The 20,033-nt window shown below is 37.9% G+C and overlaps 1 protein-coding gene across 2 annotated transcripts in view; it reads right to left on the bottom strand.

Moving 5' to 3' along the window:
• The window catches only part of FTO (FTO alpha-ketoglutarate dependent dioxygenase), a 226,182-nt gene that overhangs the window by 6,810 nt on the left and 199,339 nt on the right, over window positions 1–20,033 (bottom strand). The window lies entirely within an intron of this gene.

Below are 20,033 nucleotides of genomic sequence, written 5' to 3'. Positions count from 1 at the left end.
AAGAAACTGAATACTCAGCAAGGATATGCTTGTGCAGTAACTTAAAGAGAGTGATGAAAAGGAAAAAGCGCATCTTCTGACCAAATGGGTTGTTCATTTACAGCGAAGTTCTTTTCTGTTGTAGGCTTTGTATTTTCTATAGGGATTTCTCAAAAAGCCAATCACAGAAAACTCAGTTAGTGCACCTTTACATGGTAAATTATTTTTTCATTATCTTGGCTGTTATTTAAAGCATGTGATTAAACCATTATCAGATTTGAATGTTTGCTGGTTTCCAATGTATTACTAGATTATTGAGAAAGATTAAACTGAATTTACTGCATTAAGGTCAGGGGGGATAGATTAAACAATATTAAAGAAGCCGGACTAGCTTTGTAGATTCTGGAGATTTACAAGTGTATCAACCTGCTTAGCTCTGAAAAAGGCAATATAAAAAGAGAAAATTCTATAAAGATAAATGGAAATGGAGGTTAATAACAACTTCCAATGATGAATAGGTGGGCAAAACTTCAATAAAATTAAATTAAGAGGTTAGCTTATGTTAGTCCCCTGAGAAAATGTTTAAATCACAGTGTTTTTTATTAAATGGATTATTCATCAATACTAGTGAAGTCTAATTATAATATTCAGCTGAACTGCAGTCTGCAGAAGAAAGTTTTCGAAGTGGCAACCAATACATCTCTTAAGACTAGGCTGTAATACAATATGTCACCACAAAAAATCGTCACATTTCAATAAGGATTTCTCCTCCTCCGTTTTCCCATTCCCTCGAATGATCTACATGCAGATCATTCATTAGTTAACATTTAGAGCAGGACAGGACAAAGAAAAAATGCTATGCATTGTTAGAATTTCTGTCTGGACTGCAGGTCGACATAGTTCTTCAAATGTAAAGAAACAAATTGTAAACTTTTATCTTGCACAAGGCATTTAAAAAAAATCATGTTTTATAAAACATTGTTGTGACGATTTAAAAGTTGTTTTAAACATACACATGCATCTTCCATCTCTGTACAATCAACTCTGAAAGTATTGACACATGCAACTTCCTTGTCTACACCATCAGCCTTCTCGAAGTGACTGTTTCCAAATGGAAGATGTCTTCTTCTCTTGGGAATTATTAATGGCAGTGTAATGCCCATGAGAAAACATACTTCAGCTTTACACCCATGTTGGTGTGTGGTTAATTGCTGCACCAGCATCCTGGGCACTCAATCCATCGTACATTACACTACAAGGACAGTATTAACACATAACATTCCAATATATCTTCAGCTCTCCACATCAGCCCCTGATAATAGCATCTGTTAACATGCACTAAGTACTATTATGTAGCACATCACTTCATAAATAATAAGATTAGCCGACCTCAGGGCCCTGGGAAGAGTAATGTGTTTAAATGTTCTCATTATTTATTTAAAACAAGAATTAAAGGAACAGAAGCTACTTGTGACAATCCTCTTAGCATAAATATTAAACTGTTTGCATTGATAAGCTGCACTGTACAGAATAACAGAGGATTTGTTTTGCAGGCTGCTTTGTAATAGTTGTTAGAGCAAATGCAGTTTAGTGTACGAGTTTTGAGAGGTACTTAACTGATTGTGCCATCATGTTCAGAAGACATTTCCCAAATTATATAAAGGAAGAGGAGAAAATTAATATGCAGGGGAAGCTGAAACTAATTACAGCACAACTCTATGAAGCTTTTAAAATCTTGCTTTATTTTCTGTCTTGGCACACAATAATACGCTCAATTTGCTGGGTAGTATAAGATATTCGAGTCTAAGCATTTCAATCTAAGAGTGGATAAATTAGCCATGTACAGATTATTGCAGATGACAAATCAAGAAGCTCAGCTGGTAAATACTGCAGGCATATTACGTGGTCTGCAAAACTCCATTTATAATAATAAACATTCTCTCACTGTCTGCTATTAACAAAAGGATTTTCACTGAGGAAAAGCACACCGCCTCCTGGCTTCTTCACCATTTAGATCCCTTTTTCCTTTTTTACCTTCAGCACTTTTTTTTTATCCCTTGCCCTCTCTCACAAACTGCTTGTTCCTCACTTTTGGGTTTTGGACATTTGTGTCTCTGTAAATGTGCCAGAAGTCACCAATGATTCTGGACAGGGCAGCCCGTGAGCAACCGTTTCCTGCATAAGTCTGATGACAAACATATCAGTGTACTGCAGAACTACGAGAAACGGGAACAGTGCCTTCATACTCCAAGTTCTGCAAACCACAGCTCCTCTGAAGTATTTCTATTGCTTTGCTTTACATCACTAGCAAGAACAGCAGGGAGTGTGACCTGTTTTTACCAAACATGCAATCCCTGTGCACTTATGAGCCACTGGAGTTAATGCCACTGCAGGTTGCCTGCCTTATGGGTGCAGGGCCGGCTCCTGATGACCTGGCATGGCACTATCAGTCCACCACAAGCCTGAGTGCACTCCTCCAGGTACATGCTGATCCTCCAGCTCAGAGTTATGATGCAAGAACTGTCCAGATTAATATATTACTATTGATTTTAATAAATTTCTCCACGACTGTGGGAAAAATTGTTCCCACGATGCTCTTTAGTTTGTATCAGAGTTAAGGACCTTAAGAGTCTGCAGAAGGATAACAAAATTTTCAGCCAAAGCAGAGCAATCGAAGGCACTTGAAATTTCAACACTGCAATTATCAAAGCATGGTGGTAGTGGGAAAACAATAAGATTGAAAATATTATACATTAATTCAAACATTATATATTAATTAAAAACAGGCTGAGTTGTTAATAAAGTCAAACCTCTAAAAGAGAGTAAATTTAATGTCTGAATATTGTCAAACAAAGTGTGTTAAGAGTAGAAATACCACATGCTCTGAAATATGGAAGAAAAATACTGATGCCAAAATTAAGGGGCCTCATTCAAAGCTCACTTGCAGCAGCAGAAGGAAACAACTACCTGGATTTACTTTAGAGCAATTTAGCTCCAACACCTTGATAACACAGGTTTACCAGCACAGAAAAGGATCACTCGTATACCTGAAGATGTACAGAATGCACAAAGCTCCACGGTCCCTGCTTTCTTGCTAAACCAAACAAAACTGGTGCCAGTTTCAAGTTAAAAAGCCTGTACTGAAGGAGCAATGGGCTGTTGCCATGCACATTCTCACCACTCTGCCATGTAAACTGCTCACTCTTATTTACCAATAGGAGCATGTAGATAAAAGTCATGGCAAACTCTCGTGTGACAGTGCATGGCTCCTTCCCTCGGAAGGTGGCTGGTTTCACCACAGCAGGTGTACATTCACTGGAACACAGTCGCTTGGTTCTGGTCCCTTGGGCTGCACTGACATTTTGATGATCAGGGTGTCAGCTACATTAGAGGACAGTGATCACAATGCTGAAATTAACCAAGCTAGCTAAAGTGTGTGTTAATTATGAGTATGCAAGCAGTCAATAAGAGGTTAATGCAAAAGTCAAAGGATAAATTTATTTCAGTATTGCATCACTCTACCGACTAAATGACTAACATTATGCTTTGTTTTTAATCAATAGATTTTACAGTAATGCGTGAGCCATTGATTTGAAAAACATTCTTTCTAACATCTAAGTTTTGCAACTATTTAGTATCAAGTATCAATATACTTAAAACACTCTTCTTTCACAGCAGCTACTTTTTGGCTTCAGGGGCAGGAATAGGAAAGCATGCAGCGAGAAAGAGGCCTTGGTTTCTGCTGGTGTGTGATTAATGCAAATAAGAGTTATTACCTAAGAACTTTAAATAAAGTACTGTGAATTAGAGTCCTGGATTCCATTGCACTGTTTGCTCCGCAGGAGTGTAGTCAAATCAGATCAATAGGGGTCAATCTGTGGCTCAGATTGCAGAGGCATGTTAAGTAAGAGATGATCCGAACAGTCTCATTTCCTAGATGGTACTAATTCAGTTACAAAGGAGACCACGTGGAACCTTACAAGGTAAGTCAAAGAATGTAGGCCTGTTCATCTTCCCCGTGCACTGGTATGGTCAGAAAGGGAGGAATATGTGCCACGCACGTGCAGAAACACACATTCTCCCATACATGCTTACTCCATTGTTTCTGAAGCTGCTGTTGCTAGGTTTTATATTTGTTTTCTCCCTCCCTATTCTTGCTAGAAATAGGCGTTACTGAACTGTAATTCCAAATTCCAAAATATTAAAAAAACAAAGATGGCCCAGGTTAAAAACAGGTCACCCCACTAAGACGAACATTAATTGTACACTAACACTGTCTAAAGTGGTACAACAATTATGCAAATGTGTTGATTTTAAATCATGATTTTTTTGTTTAACAGTGGATCTCATTCACCTGTATGGAAAATTCCCTTGAGTCAAAGTTGAAATTGCAGCACGAACAAGACCTCAATTGAATGGCATTGTATCAGCTAGTAAAATGTGCACCCAGCAGATGGGATGTCCTGTAACTTCAAAGTTGTCACAGAGGAAAAAGCAATATTCTGGTTTATCAAGCTGAATGTTTCAGTAAAGAATGGAGAAGGTCAAACTGATGCTGTATACATATATTCTCCTTCACCTTTGGACGTGGACAGGATATTGAAGTAAAGTCTCTAAATAGGATTGAAAAAGTCACCCTTGTTATTTGAAGAACTGGATTTCCATTTATCTTCATGAAAAATTAAAAGGTGGAAGGACAAATGTCACCCATGGTGAAATGGAATGGGGGGATAAATCCAAAAGGCAGCTGCTTTCCAGGTGGATGCCCATTACAGCATCAGCAATTTCAGAAACCACAATATGCCTTAGTATTTTGTTCTGTTTCAGGCACTTATCTAGTCACAGTAGCTAGTGACAAGTGAAAATTTCCAACTACTGATTTAAGTTTAAGGCCACCAGGTAGTCCGTTGAGAACAATTTTACACCTAGATCCATTTGTCAGCATGTCCCTTACATACCAGGGGTGAGGAATGGGGAATTTTGCTGGCTGACCAGATAGGAGAGCTGACCTCTACGGTCAGAGGGGCAAGAGAAGCCTCTTTTCTCCTTCCTGCCTGTATGGAAGAATATGGTGGTCAAAAATTGAGGGTGATTACACATGGGAGCAAAATGCATGTTAGCCTTTATGGCAATGGTACCCTGATTCCAGTATCCATCAACTGTATCACAAGGAGAGCACTGCTGGACTCCCTCATGCATGAGATCTACATAGGAAATTAAACCACAGTTTAAAAATGTTGATAACTTGACTTCCAGTTTGGCTTAGAGGAAACAGCTTGTACAAAATGAGTATTTAATTTGGAGCATCACCATAATTGAAGGTTGTGTGGAAAATGTGGGCCAGTTAATACACTAGCATGACACAGGATTGGCCTGGAATAATTCCTGATTTCTTTCAACTCATTAAACCATAATCACACCAATAGCTTACAAATCTTCCCTTTGCTATTAAAGTTAATTTTTCATAATTTATACCCTAAAAACTTTTTACTGAAAAAAATGAAAGATGGAAAGCACATAAGTATTTTGAAATTCAACAGTATGAAAGATATTTTCTTCATATGGATGGAAATGCTCTCTCTTTATCACCAAGAAAGTTCTCTCTTTTCTTGCCAAAACTGGAATTTAACTGAAAGTTACTGAGTTCAATCTAAACTTTAAACCAAAGATTTCATTTGCTTTTTTAATTAACCAATCAGAAAGCCATAAACCGTGGCAGAGAGTATTTCTTTCAGTTGTTCCATGCTTGTTGTACTGTGACTGTGCACAACTAAAACCTTTTCAGGTTTAATTTGTCTTTTAAGAACAGAACAAATGACATCAATATTTGACTTTGCACAGCAGATTTCAGAAGTACTGGTCCCAAACAGGCAGTGAAATGAAGTGGCCAGATGGAAAGAGCACAGTGCTTAACTCTTTTGAACATCAAATCCCCAGTGTGTTCCCAAATAGTCTGTCCCATTCACATTAAGCCACTCCTGATTTTCTTTCACATGCTGTAACTATTCCCGAGCCCAGTCATAAACAATTCCTGGCTGAGAATAGGAACTGCATTTATAGAACAGACAAAATTGATAAAATGACTTCTTTTTTCCAGAAATGGAGACAAAAAATACCTGATTTGGGAAGGGATGGAGGCACTTCCTGTTGAATTTAAATCCATGGAAAAACTATTTTTATATACATACATACATATATATGTGTATATATATATATATATATATTTAAAATCTACAATCTTTCAAAAGCTGATAATGACTTGTACAACTTGGCCTTTAGTCAGAAGCCAAATTTTACAGTCATTAACTCAAGAGCTTTATTCCCCCAAAGTCACTAAACTCACTGGAATGAGGACTCTGCTGCAATATTCTAAGGCATCACCGGTGGACAGCCTGAAATTTGTCAACATTACCATTGTGTTTACTTCTACAAAGTGAATCCACAGAGGTAGGAGAGAAATAAATTAACCTGATACCACAGGAGTTTAAGTGACAGTAAAATGAACTTGGAAATCATAGTTTCTATCTTAAATTGTAATTCAGGTGAATGTGAGAAAAACATAAACCGTAAATAGCCTCCAAATATTGCAATAACAGCAACCAAGGCACTGGTGGAATCCAACCGCATCTCTATTGTGGGTCAATGAATAAACAGAAATCTACCCAGAAGATGCTGCTGATGAGATTATCAGTAGTCTTCCTTATCGTGTCCACCCTACCAAAAGGGAACTCCTGGTACATGACATGCTGGCACAGCAAGGCCAACAAGGACAGCACTGGCTGATGAGCAACGCTCACTTGACCTCCCTAGACAGAACCTTGCCTTTCCTTTGTGCCCGTGCTCCAACAGACCTAGAAACTGCCCATGAAAATCACTGTGCCTCCTATTCCCACCAGAGAATAGCTGTGTGAGGCAGTCTCCATTTCACGTTTGTTTGATTTTTTAATTAGGAATCATCACTACTCTCTATGAAGAGTAGGAGGTATGGAAATCCCCAAGAGATACACTGAATAAATAACACAGCATTTGCTGAAAGATGAAGTTTAATCCAATTTAACCTATAGGTCTACAAATTGTTCTCTTTCAGCCCTATTTCTCAGATGCTCTTGTTTCCCGTTTCTAGAATAATACATATAGAAGCAATGTATCCTGACTGCACAAGAAGCATGTTTATGCATATTTATGTACACACCCCTTCATACCAACAGTTGGAAATAATCCCATCAGTCCAAAAGAGACAGCATTTAGGAGGAAATTTTCAGCATCACAGACATAGATTTAGTTATACACTTTTCATTATCAGCAATGGGATTTGAATTATTCCCTCTGTGCTGAGAACATTTGGCTTCAACTTCAAACAACATAGAAATATATAAGCTTCAATATAATTTATTTTCTCAAAAGGAACCTAGAATGCTGTAAGCCTTTGCTGAGGTATCTGATGCTCCAGTCCCCTCTGTTATACAGTACAATCTGCTGTTTTATTTCACTTGCAATCCTTGCTTTCCTGTAATTTTTTTCAGACAAAGAAACAAAATGTCTGCTATATACTGAGTATAAACACAGCTGACTTGTTTTCCCCAAAGTATTGATTTTATGCACTTTTAAAATAACTGTTTTCATTCCGTTATGCATAATCACCTGGGACATTGTTCCTCTACATTTGCAGAAACACAGATGGAATTGCTGATTTGGAACCTTTGGAGAGATCTTACACTATTCTCTAGAATCTAAGCTTCTATTAAAATAAGGTTTCTAACTTCTGGTTGTGAAGATAGCCTGGACAATGTAAATTGATGCATGGTTATCTTGTTGAGTCCACAACCAGACAGACAGACACAATAGCGCCAAGGGAGCTGTGAACCTCTCCCACTTATTTTATTGGGTGTTTATTTGTGGCCAGATGCTCCCCTCTGTTGTGCAGAATGGCATTAAATGACTGAAAAAGAGAGAGGAAAAGGAAATGGAAATAAAAACCAACAAAGACAAGAAAACGAAATCTCAGCAGCTTTCTTCCCTGGGGGTTACAGATGCCCTCCCTTGCCAGTATTAGACTGTTGGAAGATTTGGGGCTGAGCCACGCATATGGCATGTTTTTCTAAAGACACCATCTTTTCCAAAAGAATGCCACAGGAAAAGTTAATGATGCTTCCAGTATTCTTTTCCTTCCCTTTTTGTCTTTTGCACTTTGTTCATGTGCAGGTCATACAGCCAAGGAAAAATACAAATGTAGTGTGTTTTCAGGTGCCAGTGCAAGAGTACGGGCTTCCGCTTAGAGTTCCCTGGTTTAAAATAGGCAGTCCCAATTTTCCAAGATGTCTTGGGTTAGAATAATGCAAACAAACTAAAAACTTTTCCTTGTTGAGGGTGCGTTTCTCCATAAGACAACTTTTCATGCCATAAGAAATCAACTGCTGTATGACAAATCCATATTTGTTGTATGTGGAAAGAAAAATAAAAAGCAGCATGTCTGAGCACAAGCAACAGCAACCATATTGCCTGATACCCAAAACAGGCTGGACAGAAATGGTCCACATCTTTTCAGCATCAAAACCTTGCAACCCTTCCAGCCCCAAGTGCTTCCTGCATCACTCCTGCATGCACCTAACAAAATCCCTCTTCAAAATCTCACAGCTTCCTTCGAGGTCAAAGCAAGGGTGACACAGAAGGGGCAGTACTTGGGAGCAAACAGAACAGCAGGCTGTAGATATGCACCGAAAGACTCTGCATACAGAAGGACTCTGCATATGGCTGCACACCAAACAGTTCTTTGCTGATATAAGTTCTTTAGGGAGAGTGATACCAAGTGGACATCCTGCCCAGGAGCCTAGGTGTCCAGCTGCTTTCAGCCTTGCATTAAGATGCAGTTCCCACTAGTTTTGCTTCATTTTTGGAAATCTGCATGTTTATTAACCAAAAGAAAACTATAATAGACAGACAGCAAGTACCAAATGGGAAAGCCTAACAACCACAGGAGTAGCTTCCCAGTTGCAGAGTGAAATAAAGATCTGTAATGTGACATAAATATGCTTGTGTACTTATCTCTCTATATGCATACATACACACATATATGGAAATACAGCATTTACCACATTTTCATGTCGTCTTTCTACCAAGTGACATGGCTTTGAACTCCTATGTGGCTTAGGGAACAAAATGAAAAAATGGTTTACTGTGCCAGGGATCTACACTGCCTTCCTCATGTTATGCACCACAGTTGTAGCCTGCCACTTGGATTTTTATAACAAATATTGGAACTGATACGATAAAAGCAATGAGATCCTATGGACTAAATCAGTTTCCTTCAGGTCAACATGATGCCAAACAGAAGCAAAAGGGAAAAAATAGGGAAATGAGGGAAGAGATACATGAAAGGCAGTCTTGAAAACAGGAGTAAAGTTTTGGAATAAAAGAAGCCTCAAGTAACTAATCACATTTGAAGCACTACAGAAATTCTCAATGGCTGCTGCTTTATGCAGTGATATCTTATCACAGAATCACAGAATCACAGAATGGCCTCGGTTGAAAAGGACCACAGTGAACATACAGTTTCATCTCTCCTGCTATGTGCAGGGTCACCAACCACCAGATCAGGCTGCCCAGAGCCACATCCAGCCTGGTTTTGAGTGCCTCCAGGGATGGGACATCCACAACCTCCCTGGGCAACCTGTTACAGTGATTATGGATAAATTACTATCAAATATACTACCAAGAAAATTCCAATCCTGGCAGAGATGACTCACAAAATGTTACAGTACATCCAGAGACAAATAAAATCATATGGAAACAACAAAGGATAAAAGGAGTCCATTAGTAAAACCTTACCCAAACACTGTAACTTCTACTGAAATCAATGCAAATGATTAGTAATTAGTGATCATGCAGAGAAATGAGAGCCGTTGCTAACGTGCAAATTATAATCAGTGAGATCAACAAGATGCAGAAAAAATAATTAATTCCCAACTCAGCTGAGAGTCTCACAGAAGTTTGCTGATGGTTTAATCCTAAGTGGAATGTCAAAGAGCTTGGGAGCATTTAGGATGCTTCTCTGTGGAGTGTATTATGAAGTATGAGACAAGTCTATATATTCTTGGTGTATGTCTCAAACCTACTTCGGTAGGTTTGTGAGTGTAATAGAAGACAGCAAGGAACTTTTAGGATATAATCTTACCACTTTGTGGGTACTACATATGGTATTTTACAAACAGTAAAAACTTATCCTTTAACTTTGTTCTGTAGTCATTATACTGACAATATCCTCAGTACTAACAACACCTCTGGATTTTTTTCTGCTTACCCTTTATAACTGAAAACATTATACAGAGGTGTCAAATATCCTTTTCTTCTTTAACTTGTAAATAATTATCATTTTCAAAGTGCAAGGTAAATAAACGTGATCCAACTGCACTAAGGGAAGAAATTTTGTACGAAAGTTCAGCATCAGAATCTACCTCAAAATTATGCAGTTTTTAGAATTCTGCAATATTTTTAACACCAACTAAAGTTCCAGTATAGATTGAATGATGACTTAAAGATGTTAGACTGGAACACACTTTCCTATGTAGAATATGACTGCAGTCAAACCATATGCATCTCATCCTGCCCCGTTTTCACAGGCATTACTACCATAAGTACTTACAAAAAAAAGGGCAGGATATTGATCCATAACATCCAGTTATGTTCCAGATCCATAATATCCAGTTATGTTCCAGATCCATAACATCCAGTGGAGCTCAATTCTCTCAGCATCATAAAGACTTCTTCACTCGAGTCCAAATTAGTATCATGATTCTATGATTAGTATCAGAATGCTAATAGTAGGTAAAATCTAAAATGTCCATTACAACGAATGCATGCAGATCTTCATACCATTTTTCTACAGTGTAAAGAATCTTTCTGATTGCAATATCAGTGACTTTAAAACACAGACTCAGACTTTAGGCCTTTTGGTGGTGCCAGCTCACTTGTTTTGTATGTTACGATAGTCCTGGCTTTGAGCTATCTCTCACTAACTGATGCTTTTGATGTTTTGTTCTCTTTTTAGTTTAGGATAGAAAAAAACAAATAATGCTGAGTTCTCTTGAATTCTTCTGATGTCTGTCTTCAAAACTCTGCTAACATCCAATTTATGTCATTCTATTTCTTTCTTATGCTGTGAATTCAAAATGAAAGAAGGTAACATAATATCATAAGATCTATGGACGACTGCAATGGCCTTCGGAGTAAACTTCAGAGTTATTCTTAAAACTATCTTGCCTGAGTAGAAACTGAAAAATTGCTTTTCAATAGATAATACAACTACTCTTCAAATTCTCCCTGGGTAAAGTTATTACCATAGGGAACACTGTAACGGTAATAAAGTATATGGTGCCCTAAGAGAAGTTCAGATGGGTTTTGTGAGCATTTGCAAGGCACAATTCAAAACTGTCCTCAAACATTTATGTGCTTTCTCTTGATTAATCCTTTATTATAAAATGTTTACAAAAACTGAGGTTTGTTAATGAGCAAAGCTGACATCTGCTATGCCAACTGACCTGCAATGTTTCTTGTGTCACATAATTCCTCTTAAAATGTTTATCAGGATCCGAAGACTTGTTACATGAATTAATTAAATATCTGATTCGATCTTCTGAGCAAAATGTGTAGACGTATATTTAAATCTGATTTAGCTCTATGTAACTTTCAAATTATTTTACTTCAAGTTCAGATCAAGCTTAAAAGCTTCACTGTGCGAGGTCCCTACAGGTGGTCTCAACATCACTGCTTGACGCACTACCTCGTGTACATACATGATTAACTGCAACTTTCCTTAAGAACCTGAGGTATCCATCCCATGCCTACCCAGCTCCTACCCTTGCATTTCATCTCTCATCTCTGTAATTCATGATGCAATGGGTATGATTTGTCCACATGTTATTTGATGTCATGCAGGTCATTATTGTAGATAATAATAATGTACTAACAGCATTTTTCACAGATTTCTGTCAAGTAACCAGCACAGTAGCCACATGTCAGGTATGAATTCTGATGATAACTGTATTTTTTGAGTCTGAGTAAAGAGAAATCTTCTCTTGCTGGGTGCCATAAGCTGTCCATTTGCCTGTGCTTTGGGCAGATTCATGGGAAATAAAGACCTATTTAATGAAAGTGTCCATTTCACTATTCTCATGAGAGACCTACTATTCGGTCTTCCTTTGTTCTGTACCTGCTGGACAACAGTTATTTGAACTTCATGAAAAGTGGACTGTCTTGTCCTTCCTCATGTTCTGTTTTGTCTGTAAGCATTGTTTTTCAGACTCCATTTTCCTGGTTTATTTTTTGCCAACTGAACAACATCCATCATTCCCTTCAATGAACTGCTGATGAAATCTTCTCTTCCTGAGTTACACAAAACACTACTTCTCTGAGCATGCAACGGACCTAATATGCCTCCTATTTAGTTTGCTTTTTCAAATAATACTGTGATTGTATTAATCTAAAATGCAAAGTATATTTTCACTTCTCTTCTTTACCGAAATGCTGTAATTCTATCTCCTCTTAAAGTCAAGGAATTAATAATATAATCATCAAGTTTGAAAAAGACCACTAAGATCATCTAGTCCAATCATCAACCCATCACCACCACTACTAACTTAAACTTTAGGGGATTTGGCAAAGGCTACACCATCTCCCTTTTTGGTGCAAACCTATATCCTTTATTTCTGTTTCCTTTCTAAAGCACATCTGAGTTGTTATTAATTTGTAGTTTCTATTTCTCAGATAGATGCAGTTTTACCTTTTTTGAGCCTTAACGACTTTACCAGGCTTTGTTTACTCATCTTGGTTTGTCTGACTAGCCAGAGTGAAACACTGGTGAAATCAAACAGTAACCACAAGCTCTTCTTCTGTGCTTGAGACCTGCTTCATGCACTTCTTCCCTCCACCCCTTCAGACTAGACGTTACAAAATTACTGTTCATTTACATTTGTCTCATAATTTTAGCCAGATACTAATCTTCTTAAGATACTTGTGATATAACTGGAAGGATAGAACACTTTAGAGAAGACAACTTCTCATTATGGACAGAGGTCAAAATGTCTTGTTTTCCAGTTCTACTCTTCACATTTTTTATCCAGAAACATTAAGCTTTTCTCTGCATCTTCAGATTTTAAGAATCAAATAATCTTCTATCAGTGTAAAAAAAAAAAATCTCTTGGTAGAAGTCACCAGGGGTTGTGCTATGATGCTTTTAGCACAGTTCAGGCCATTTTTTTTCTCAACATGCTCCAAACCAAAAATAAAGAATATTCGTCTTTGCCTAAAGCCAGGCCTCTAAGAGATACTAATGCCCAGCACTGTGCTGTGTTATTAACTTACTAACAAACTGAAGAACTCTGTGGCCCAATGCTGATTTTAAACAGAATCCTGGAAATCATGAAGCCTGATGGAGAGCTACCATAATGACAAAGGTGTGAGCTTCCTAGGTACCTACAGGCCCTGCAGCAGATAACAGGGCAGTAGGAATGTTGTTCTAGGGTTCCTTGGACAGGAAATATGAAGATATAAAGCATGCCAATCATCAGTGTGTTTGTCTGGAAAACAATCTTGTTGGATAAACCATTTAAGACAAGTTCACTTACCAGGAGAAACAACAGAGAAATAGCGTGAGTTGACGTATTCCAGCTTGTGAATGATCTTTTCATTTTTTCAAGTAGCACTGAACGTGAACATAGACTACATGAAGTAAGTAATGGTTACCAATTAACATGATGATAAACATCAGTGGCAGATCATTATTGAATTGTGTCCCTCATGAGGGATTCCTCCAGAGGCTGACACAGTGGCCAGTATTAGTCCCTTTAATCAGTATTCTCAAAGTAAATGTGAATGATCCAACGCCTGATAATTTCTGCAGATAGCACAGAGCCTGACAGAATGGTTAAAAAATATGCAGAAAGGACTCAGTGCTGACAAGTTGCCCAGTGATCAGGACTGAAAGCCTTTCAGAACTACAGACACAGACTAAGCAAATATGACTGGAAAATGGATGAGACAATGCTAAAACCATTGCATCTCAAAAGAATGCAGGTATTCCAGACAGTTCAAAATTAATTCCTAGCATCATACCTAATCCTTCTGCCTTTTGCTACATAGACTAAATGACAATAAAAAGGAATAAGCTGTTTCCAGCTTTTCAGAAGTATATTGAAGAGAGCACAGAAAAGCGACTGTGGAGATAGGTAGAAAATAGGTGATAGTGATTAACTCAATTTGCTTCACTTATCAGATTTAAAACTGATTGATGGAAGGAAAATATCTTGTGTGAAAAAGCTCTCTAGTCTGGAAGAGGAAGCTGGAATTTGACACAGAACCCAGAGAAATTAAAGTATGTCTGTTTTTTACAATGAGGTCAATCACAGAATGGGACAAGCTATTAAAGAAACAGAATATTCTTCATTTCTGACATCTCCAAATCAAGACAAGATTCCTGCCTGGAAACCATGCAGTTACACAGTTAACATAGGGACAAAAAGCTGAAATTTAGTAAGCTGTGATAGAAGTCAAAACAGCTGACAGAAAAATCTTAAATACAATGATGCTCGAACTTTTATACATCCATTCTTTAATGAGCTTGCTTTGAAAACTCCTTGTAATTCATCTTGCTGTAAAATTACACAGTGTAATTGGAATGGGTATTCCAGCAGACTGAGACATGATTTCTACTGTCAAAGTCCCAGTTTAGTCTTTCAACACAATACCTCTACACTGAGACAAACTCTGATGTGGGGAATAGAAACGTGTATAAACATCCGTATTCTCCATTCTCTTATCCCTTTTTCAGACTGATACAAACAATCTATAAATCTGTTTAATAAAAGAACTATTTTGAAATGAGAATTGGCTGAAAGATACATATAACCATATATTTAACTGAAATTATGACTTGTCATGTAATTTCTCAAAATAATATTCATAAGAAAGCATAATTCCGTAGTATGTTTATCATTTCATTTACCTTGTTCCTCTTACAGTTTCCTGGAATGGAATACAAGGTCAAATCAAATCAAAGGACATCATCTGTTTGTTCAAAATATCATTATGGAAGAACCAGGAAAAAGCAGCTGTATTGCAAGTCACCTTTCCAGCTCTCACAAACAAACTGTTAATGGAGAAAGTCACTCCTTTGCAGTGCATTACAGGACCAAGGTCATCTGGGATACCTTAGGGCCTGAATGGATGCCCACAAGACAGAAGAAAAGCTTGATTAGTCCTCATAACCTCCTGCCCTTGCTAAGGGACTGATGTAAAGATAAGTTTCCTAGCAGGCTGCTAACTTGCTGTTCACCCTTTCTAAACGAACAGTTCTGCAGGTTAGAGTGCTTGAGATTCATCTGAAGCACCAACTGATGACTGGAATTATCGCAAGCATCATTACAATTACATTGATAACCACAACTTTAAATGCAAAGACTGCCAGCTCAAAGTTTTTGTCAAGACTCATGTCTGCTGAAGAATATAATTAAAAGTTATGGTGCAAAATTTATCTTGTAGCCCTCGACAGCTGTAAAAAGGTAATAGGAATGCATCCGCAGGAAGTAAGCTGGCTCTCTCTTTAGAGTGCAAACAGACTAAAACCAAGCACACACATCAGTGAATTTTCCCTATACAATGTCCTCCATGATGCTCCCAAAAGAGCAAGAGGTTTGACCTGTTAAAACATAATCAGCTGACTACAATAATACATACATGATATAAAACGTGGGAAACCCAATGTGGTTTCCTTCTATATCTTTACATGCTTGAGACATTAGAACCCTACAGAAACCTTCCACTATCTCAACTAGAGGTTACATTTATCTTCCAGAGTGAAGGCATCTAAAAAAATACAGTGAAATGGAAAAGAAAAAAATCTCTAGGTTGTGACACCTTATTCCACACACAATTGTTTGGTTTCATATCTTCCTTTCTATCAGGCTAACTTTCCTCTATTTGTCAATAACAGATTCTGCACTTTCAAATCAGAATCTAACCCTACAATGGATGCCACAGGAAAGCTCTAGGAAATACAGATTATAGGTGTGCAGAGATGTAATTCTGTGATGAAATGGCTTTAAAACATCTGGTCCAAGTCTCATACCACTCTGCACTGTCTTAATCAAGTTGATTTAGCTTGAACCCTTCATATCAGTTTTACACTAGCATAATTAGATTGATTTCAGTGGTAATTCTTATTGACACCTAAATAAGAAATCAAATCCACAGATTATTTTTCACGACTCAAATACATTATGCAAGGATCCAATAAGACTTCTAGTTCTGTGTGTGTTTTTACGTGTATACAGGACACATACACATGATTTAAATGATTATAAAAGTGACAAGAAATGATGCCATTTATTTTTTTCACCATCTTGAAAGGACATTCGGACTGCTTAGTGCAGTCACATCAGAGTAAAACATGATCTCTACTTGTAAGAAACTTCAATTAGTTATTCTTTTACTTCAAGTACTGTAGCCACTAAAGCAACTTAACTTTAATTCCATCTGACTTCAATTGTGTTCAAATTATAGTAAAAAGGAAGGAGACAACAAGCTGTAAATATGAAAAGAGACAGAAAATCATTGAGAATCATGCCTTTATGAATATTTGATGAAGAAAGGTTAGATCTACTGCTGGTAAATTACAAGAAATTATGTCCATCATGTGACTCTGTCAGCAAAGGTTAATACAAATGGGTTTGGATTTAGTTGAGATGACAACGAGGATTAAAAAAGATTTGTCCTGTCTTCACTGCAATTAGTTTTTCTCCTATTATTATTGTAACGGAGTTTATCGTTAGGATTATGGTAACAGAAATACTGCTCAATGAAATCATTTTGTTTTTCATAATGCTGCGGCAGTTTTCATCTTAAAATTTTCATCTCTACTGATCTAGCCCTTCATTGTGCATTTGCTGATGTAGAAATACAATCATTAACGCATTTCCTGCTGCAATGCCTCACTCTGTCTGACTGTCACAGAGCTCCCAGGCTGCCCAGCACTGCTCCCATGATGGCCCAGGATGTTGGTCAGGTGTGATGTCACACGAGGTCTTCTGGATACAATTAATGACATCTGAGCTCATGCATGGTAATGGAAAATGGGAATATCTCAAAGTTACTGCACATATGTAATAAACACAGCTGTAAAGGGTAGATGTCCTGTAAAATCACACTGTCCCTCTTGCATTGTCACTGCTTCAGAACTGAAGCTAAAGACTTAGATCTTGAAAATCAATTTAAATCTTGAAAATATCTTCCATTGTAGGAATTTATACATAAACTAATACCAACATGCCTATGTTATGAAATCAGGTTATGTGAAGTCAGGTTTTCTTCACTGTGCATTTTAAATTTTAACTTCTAGGTTCAAATGGTACTTCTGCATTTGTGCTGACAAATTGGAGATAAATTTGCTATCTTGGAATCCATGTTTTCTTTACCTGCTTTTGAGTTTGAATGCACAATTAAGAGCAGCAGAATTGTAATCCAGGCACTTTTTATTTTCATACCAAGCTGTGTAATCTCATCAGATAAATACAGAAGTCAAAACTCCAGAAGCACACAGTGTATTAGCAGGGGTATCCAGATTTGATGAATTGCTAGGAAGTATTAAGAGTGACTGGCAGCTGACTAATTGGAATTGGCACGCGCAGCACAGGCTGATGGCAAGCAGTCAGACTTTGGAGGTGTCCACTGAGAGTTACTTCTGCAGTTACATATACTTCTTCCACACTTAAAGCCATGTGAAAGAAGGAAATTTAACACATCAGGAAGCTTGCTAGATTATCAGAACATCTAATCAATACCATTGACAATAATTCTGTCTAAAAGCATTGGGGCAACCCTAAGTAATATACGGGAACAGACGTTCAGGACCTTTGCCAATAGATTACCTTTGACCCAGCATTTCCACTGCATGCCCAAGAGGAAACTTGGTTTCCTTCCCTGTGCTTTTCCACCTAGAGGCTTTCCAGCTGCCTAGTTTAATAAAATGCACCCTTCACCGTAGCTTTGACCCAGCTTTAAAAAAAAAAACAAAAAAAAGAAGAAGAAAAACATAAAAGGTAAAAGCCCACCTCCAGAACCCCACCAGTGCCACTGGCGCTGAAGCAAGAGAAGCTCTGCCCTGGGTCACGGCTGCTACCCTGCTGCAGCCATCTTATCAGTTGCAGAGATCGGACTTGTGTAAATCTCAGCACTCTGCTCAGCACTGCAGGACTCAGTGGGATACAAATGGCTTCTTCGTGTACCAGGCTGGCTCACAGAGACTTGAGTTACCTGCGGAGCAACTTTCCCGCTATCTGACATACACCTGGTGGTCCTGAAAGACATCACGACAAATTTCCACTCGCCAGATTTAACGCTCTAAAAAGCACCCAGATTTTATTGCTCAAGTTGAAGCTAACTCTGAAAGACAGAAGACAGGGATGCCTACGTCTCAAAATAACGCAGGTAGCATTAGGGAAATGAAGTGCAATGGAAAAAACATTAAACTCATAGTATATGCAACATATCAAGTGTGACTTTTGTTCCCATGTAACGGTAATGGCCATCTATCTTGAAAAAAATAATAAAAAATCAACCTATTCTGAAAAGAAACATCCCAGAGCATGAATGCACTACACAGGAGTCACAGATCAGCATACAAACTTCTACACATGCGGCTGCTATAAAAACCATAAAGGAGAACAACAAGGAGAGTCAGAGCTATTAGCTAAAATATGCACATATCCCCTAGAAGAAGAATCACATCTTACAGGGCAAGGAAAATGATTTTGTCATGTTATCGCTGACTTGATTGTATGGTTAGCCACGGGACCAGGCTGCCCGTGAGAATTCTTCTGTGTACCACTGCAAGGTAATCCACAGAGCACACGTTATCTTAGGGATGTGAACGTTATTCTACAACCGACTGGTTGTATACTGAATTCTGTGAGTTTAAAATACAAATGTGAATATTGCTTTATGATTGCCAAAGTGCTCGCTTTTCAAAGACAACCAAATCAGCCCCCAGAGACACAGCACTTTAAGTTAAAAAACACACTTTTCGCGGTGATATCAAAGTCGAAAAGAAAATATGAGGCCTTCAGTTTTAAAGACAACATAAGGAGATCAGAGATTTTCCCTGCAAAGAAATTAATTAATGGCTGATCCATGCAAGTAACCTTAAACAGTAGGCATATTGTCACAAACTATCACAGGTAGGAATCACAGGCAGCTTTCATGAAGTAGAGCAATGTGGCATGCAAGAGAAATCTGAGCTGGACACTGCTTGCAAATTTGATACCGCATTTTTTGAATGACCACGTAAGTAATTTCTGCTGTAAAATCATAGAATCATTACAGTTGGAAAGACCACTAAGATCACCTAGTCCAACCAGCAACCCATGCCCATGACTGCTCTAGAGCACATCCCTCAGTGTGACACCTACCCTTCTCTTGGACGCCTCCAGGGCAGTAACTCCACCACCCCCTGGGCAGCCTCTGCCAGTGCCCTGTTTGAGATGAAACTGTTCCTAGAGTTTCTACGCAGACCTCTGTGCACCCCATAATAACATCAACAGATTTAATTAAATGTTGGAAAAATGGTGGAAAAAAGAACCGTAAAGGTCTTTAGCTGCACTTACAATTCGCTCTACTTTACGTCAGCAGTATCCTTTGCATATTATTGTAATTTGTATTATCTTAGGACTCATTCAGTTATTACTGCTCCCTCTTCTTCGTTAGCATAGGAAGCATTTTTGTGGTTTTGTTTTTCATTAGTTTTGTTTATATTCAGTTTGTTTTACTTTGGTAATTGAGACTATAAATTCTCAATTTGAGAGAAAAGTGAGAGGCAGACACTGCTGCTTGTGTTGGGCCTTATTTTCTTCTCCTTATGGTGTTATTAGCAATTAATGCTTCTAGGTACAGAAAACATACAGCATGATTAGCGTTACACATCAAATTATTTGTTAGCTTTTCTGGGCACGTATGTTATCTTGTATGATTAAACCAGTTCAGTTGCTACTGATTTGGACAATATTTGCCAA

This window comes from Tympanuchus pallidicinctus, unplaced genomic scaffold (genome assembly GCF_026119805.1).
Source record: "Tympanuchus pallidicinctus isolate F22 unplaced genomic scaffold, pur_lepc_1.0 scaffold22, whole genome shotgun sequence".
NCBI lineage: Eukaryota > Metazoa > Chordata > Aves > Galliformes > Phasianidae > Tympanuchus > Tympanuchus pallidicinctus.
Note: the sequence above shows the minus strand (reverse complement) of the source record. Positions and strands in the feature narration are given on the sequence as shown.